This window comes from Rhamphochromis sp. 'chilingali', assembly GCF_963969265.1.
Source record: "Rhamphochromis sp. 'chilingali' genome assembly, chromosome: 18".
NCBI classification, from domain to species: domain Eukaryota; kingdom Metazoa; phylum Chordata; class Actinopteri; order Cichliformes; family Cichlidae; genus Rhamphochromis; species Rhamphochromis sp. 'chilingali'.
Genome location: NC_137945.1, coordinates 26,961,067 through 26,967,364, shown reverse-complemented (window position 1 = coordinate 26,967,364; position 6,298 = coordinate 26,961,067).

The following is a 6,298-nucleotide window of genomic DNA, read 5'->3' as shown; positions in this document are numbered from 1 at the left end:
AGCGCCGAGACTGTTTTTAATAGGTAAATACACTGCTGGTATGCGCTTATACCGCGTGCGGCGCTACCTCGAGCGCACAGGTGGAGAACAGACGCGAACCGCGCGAGCTTATTATCAGCGGCACCAGCGCGCGCGCCGTTCGGTAATGGCAGAGGCTGTTGTATTTAAAGTGTGCTTAAAAAAGATGAAAAAGGAAAAAAAAAAGCAGTGGCTGTAGCTTTTGAGTGCAGTGTGTTCCTCACTGACAGCTCGTATATGTTTGTGTGTGTGTAGGTGTGACACCAGCATGCACAGTTGCATGCTTGCATGTGCCGATTCTGTGATGTTTACTCATTGAATGGAGGGGGGGTGACACAAAGCCTCCTGGGATCCCGTCCACAGGGCTTGTCAACTACTGTCACTCAGCCATCACAAGCCCCCCCCCCCCCCCCCCCAAATGCAAAACAGAGACAGGCAGCCACAGCAGCTTGATCCAAAGGGACCATCGCTCCACCAGTGTTTAACCTCTGCTACAGCTTCTCTCTGTCTCACTTGCTTTCCTTTGCTTGTACTATCTCCCCCTCCACCTCCTCGTCATCCTCTCCTTCATCAAAGCATTTCTGGCTATTTTGTTTCCCAGCTCTACAGAGAGTTATTGCTCATGACAACGATCACGGTCGTTTATTTTCTCTCCGCAGCCCAGCCTCTGTATGCATGCCGGGCTAGTATTACCCTATGATATTCAAGCGCTCTCTATTAAATATGCATGAACCCTGGAGATGAAAATTAATTTTGGGAATGTTCTCTGCCTCTTTCTCCCCTCGCTCTCTCTTTGAATGTTCAAATATGCCTTCATCTGCCTTTGTGTCAAGCCGTGAATTCATTATTTCATTTGCCGGTGACAGTTCGTAACTTAACGCAACGTGCTGGAGCGGAGGGTGAAGCGGCGTCGCGATATTGATCTTGTTAAAGTGAGGCGGGGGGGACGTAAAAAAACAAAACAAAACAAAAAAATCCCCCAGCTTTGGCCAAAAACACACGTACCAAGAAGGGAGTTTTCTCAGATTGGCCAAGTTTTGGAAAAGTTTGCCCCGAGCTCTTATCACTCATGAATATTAAGGGCCATAAAATGGGAAAATATTACACTGAATTATGCATGTATGAAGTAATGGAAATCTGCAGTAGGACACTGCAGTTTTTGTGCTGTCTGTTTTTTTTATTTTTTTTAAACATGATCATCTCGGCAAACCGCCCCTCGTTTCTGCTTGTGATGCGCTCTCTCGTCCTCCAGACTCCAGCACGTATGTGGGTGCTGATGCGCTGGTGTCTGTTCTGCTGCACGGTAAATTACAGTATTCCTCGGTAAAGAGTGCGCACAACAGTGAGAACATCAAAAGCGTTGCAGACACAAACAGCCTGGTTGAGCAGGCTGTGTAGGAGGTGAAGCCAACACAAGTTGAAGGATAAAACAAGAACCGCTTTAAGAAACAGTACACAGCAGTGAAAAGGAAGTCTGGGCTTTCTTATGGAAGATGCTGCAGTGTTTACTGATGTGCTGCTGTAGTGAGATCATCTTGATATTTTATTCTGGTATTAGTTGAGGAAAACTACGCTGTCGTTTTAGTGACAGTATGAAAAGAAAATGGCTTCACTCAGTCAAAAAATAGATAATTTAGGCTGCGTGAAACCAGGAGCTATGTTTTGATTTGTTGAGGATACTGTTACAGTTTTATTTGTGAAGGGTTAATGCATATGAGCCAGCAGCTGATTAGCCTAGCTTGGATTTGTCTAAAAAAGCTAGCAGCCTTTAAAAGTTTTTTTTTTTTTTAAAGAGAAGGAGATGTAAAATTTTTCTGTTTTTATAATATTTATTTATTTATTTATTTATTTATTTATTTATTTATTTATAAATAAATATATAAATATATAAATATATATAAATATATAAGTAGCTCTGATTTTGTCCTGTTGTGTAAAAGCAGCATCATTCTACCTATTTTTTTTTTTATAATGAAAAACCATCTTTTTGCTAACGCAGTTAGCACTTAGCATGATTGCGTTTGCATAGAGCTAACTGAAACATAAGGAAGCAGCTAACCTTTTATGCCTTTGTTTTTTGAGTTTAAGTTCTGTCTGCCAGGTGTTAGCTTAATTTTAAGCCTTTGTTAAGTACTGAGGGAAATATTTGGACTTTTAACTGCTAAATTCTCAAATTTTCCAATTAGCTACATGCTAAAGTTGTCTACCAGATGTCTGATTTTGGGTATCGAGTGCACAGTGGGTTTTAAGAGCCTTATCACTGACCTATGAAAGCAGTTAGAAGATATTTCAAAAATATATTTTAACAGGGAGTTCTTCCTCCCCGCCATCACCAACTGTTTTGCACATATTATATTTATTGTAGGCACTGCAATATATATATATATATCTATATCTATCGTAATTATTTGATTTTTGGGACTTGTGTACAGTGTCATTATTTCTTAGAAATGAGCACTAGGCATTATTGTATTTTAGTGTGACCCAGTGTGATATCAGGAAGTTTATGTTGCCTGAAAGAGCTGCCCATTCAGCAGACTGGGAAGCTTTGGGCTGCTCCACATCAGCCCCCTTTTGGCCTGTGTTCACTCACCCCAAGTCCATCTGCATAACTGCATCTTTCATGAGCTCTGGTCAATGCCTAATCCATACTGTATGGGAGTGTGTGTGTGTGTTCAGGTGAACGCCTGCACGTTCTCTCCTGGTCACGCGCTACATATTTTGTCTCGCTGTGACCCATAAAGCAAAGACTCACATGCACTACATGGACAGACACAAAAGTATTAATGCGGGACAGAACTGTGCAGTCTATCGTAGAGTAATCGTTCAGGTCAGCAAATAATGATCTCTCAATCGCTTAGCTGCGAATTAGCACTCTCACCTGTGTCTCTTTATCACCTTCATGGCTCCTGCTAGTGGCACCTTGTTTAAACCCAGTCAGTATCAGCAAAGAGAAATGCGGATGCCGGCAGCAGGTAGAAGACCCCTGTAGTTCTTATCAGGTAAAGTGGTTTTTGATTAGTGTTAATGGCCGGGACTAAATAGCGTTCAGCTTTTCCAGCAGCTATGCTTGTTATTCGCGTAAATGTGTGTGCGTGTTGTGTGTCTGTGTGTTGTAGCTCAGCTCAAGGACATGCTGGCAGTTCATCAGGTTGACAAAGCTATATCTGCTCTGCATCGACGAACAGGTTTTATGTCTGTGCCTGAACCCTAAACTTACACCATCAGGTTGCTTCTAGCTATTTTGAGAATGCTGCTGGATAGTGTTCTGGACTGCAAAGCATCTCCCCGCCGCAGCAGTGTCAGTGTGTCAGCACCGCCTCAATAAGAATGAGGCTTTTCTCGTTGTGCACGCTCCAGAGCCACGATCCACTCGTGGCCTAGAAAGACAGGCTTGCAGCACCCGCCCTCCAAAACGCTCGGCATCTGGTGCAACAGACAGCCTTGCATGTTAATGCCGAGTTAATATTATTCTTATGAACTGCGAGTGACTTCGCATGTTAGTGAGCGCTCTCTCTCAAATTTATGTCACTTCCATTAATGCCGCCGTCTATTTCACGTCACGAGCACGTCCGGGCCCAGGCACACCCCACACACACCCACAGTACAACCTCGTGCACTCAACTCAACGCTGGATACACACGGTTGTATCCAGCGCACGCCTTTTTCTCCACAGAAGCAACAGAGAAGAAGAAAATGAATGTCCTGACTCATTTATCACATAGCCCCAAAAGTACAGATGAATCCAGTGATGAAAATCTGTCCTGAGAAATGTCAGGAAGATATTAACTCCAATACATCAAAGAGGAGCTGCGGTCTCTGAGCTGACTGCCAGCCGATGCTCCCAGCCTTTTTGGTTAAATAGGTGGGGGGGGGGGGGGCACCACACACCAGCGCCGATGTAATTTTTGCCAGCTCTGACCGTTTGTCACACAGAAACGAGTAAATAAAGACACAAGTCACTTCCGTCCACAGATTAACATCCGAAATGATGCAGAGCGAATTTCATTAGTGCGCAAATGCCATTCTTTAGATCTGTCTGATCTCAATGAAGTGTGAGAGAGTGAGGGGAAAGAAAAGAGGGGGAGAATTGCCTTTTCATGTAGATTTCACTAATCGCTTCCCTAACAAAATACGGCAGACTTGTACTAATAAGTAAGTTAAGGCTCAGTGGACAGATAGAGTGAAACACGGCACAGAGGCTAATGGAACTGAGAGCTTTCCATGCCTCCATGGGTGTCTTAATTGTCAAAAAGAGATTCTCAGATGAGCATTTCAGCCCTCGCCCGCTGGATTGTGGGAAGCCTAAATTGGAGTGCGACTGACTGGACTTGTTTTAAGGCAGAGCTTCTCTGGTGTGTGCGAGGCGGATCAAATCCCTTATCCTATGTCTGGAAACGGTTCCTGTGATTCACTCCTGTTTATTTTGCAGCCAGCGCCGGCACAGTGTGAGCTGCCCATGCAGCCAATGGGGACTGCAGTAGGCTCATATCAAAAATCTATAACTTCTGCTCTTCTGTGCTTTTTCATCTCGCAGCGAATGTATTGTGAGCTCATCTATTTTTTGCATGGCTCCTCTGGTTCATAAATATTCATCCCCGCAACGTCAAATAGGTGATTTATCTGAAAGCAAAAATATGGCTTTTTCGGCACCAGCCAGCTTGGATTTGTTGGCTCTTGTCGCTACTGTTACCGAGGCACCTTTATAGCAAGCTATTTTAGCATTGCACCTCTAATGCTAGTTGTTACAGCAGTAGAAATTCCAACCGCTGCGGTTCATTAGTAGTGAAACCGGAGTGCAGGGGGGGACTCCATGAGAGACGGAGAATGCACTTTTAATCTAAAAAGGTCAATGTGCATGAGCTATTTTGGAGATTCACTGCGAGCTTATAATTGGAGGCCTGTCTGAAGACAACTTGGAATTAAATGAAGACAAAGTTACCGAGCGTGTGGTTGGCCTTTGATGAGAATCGGGGAGTGAGGACCCTTCATTTGCAGCCTTTAATCAGTCCAGTGAGATCAGATTCACGTGTGATTGTAGGAGAAAAGAAAGGAGGGGAGAGAAATGAAATGGTAATGAGTATTGATTACCTATGTGCATATGACCCTTTAGTCTCCTCTTGCATTCTTAAATCAACCCAAATTATTGAATTTTCTAATTTCATGCTCAGAGAGAAGTAGCCGGCAACATGAAACTGCCTCCACAATGAACCATGCGCCCATTGGGGTCTGAGCAAATTATAGTGAAGAGAAACAAGGCGTCTTTTTGTGCAGAGGCGTGGGCGTGAACCTGAATTAAACGCACCGCTTTTAAGTTATGGATGATAATTATTCTGGGAGGGTCTGTTGGGAGTAAAGGTGATTCAGGTAGCTTTTTCTTCAAATTGCATTTCACGTCACGGCACTGTCGCTAAGCGATGGCCTCAGCACAGCCATATATGTATGTAATTGCTTGCCGTTAAGTTGGAGGAAAAAAGGTCCGTTTAGGCTGGAAAAAGAAGCCCAATTACATGTATACACAATTAATACACCCATGGGAAATAGAAATTTTCTTTCAAATGATAAGATTAATTCCTAATTATGGCCTCACACACACGCACACACACGTGCACACTCACACAAGGCCTCACACAGCTAATCTACTTTAGTAATAAGCTAGTGTACACTGAAATAGTGAAGAGAGAAGTGGACAGCAGCTGATGGAGGGAATCCGTGTCATAGTGGACTCAATGAACCGGGGCACAGCGCAGGCCTGACGGTCCTCTGCTGCCATCTGCTGGCTGTAACATATATCATGGTTGGTGCAGCACAGAGGGCTTTTAGGAGTTTTTGTTTACCTCCTCCATGCCTGCCATCCCTGCATTTACTGAAGAGAAAAAGTGCATAACAACGATTGGTCCGTTAGTTGGCACCTTGTAACTGTTTTCAGTCTCTTTGAAGATGCTGTATGTATGGTGCAACCACACGTGTGCACTATCGTTTCGAATTACTTTGGCTCTTTTTGTGTCTCCCTTGTTGTGCTTCTCTTCATGCTTATATTTGCTTCTCTGTAGATTATGGTGGATTTTTCCTTTTCTTCGTATTTCTTTGTAGTTTGTTGTTACTTTGCATCCTTTATTGTGTTTGAACATTTTGCTTCTCTTTACAGTTTGCCTCTTTTTTATCTTGTTTTTCTATTTGTGCTGATTTTATTATGTATTGTTTGTTTATTTTGTGTAATTTAGTCTAAGGAGCTTGGAAAGAAAAGCGTCTGGACTTCTTTGAGTTGCTTGAAGACGTT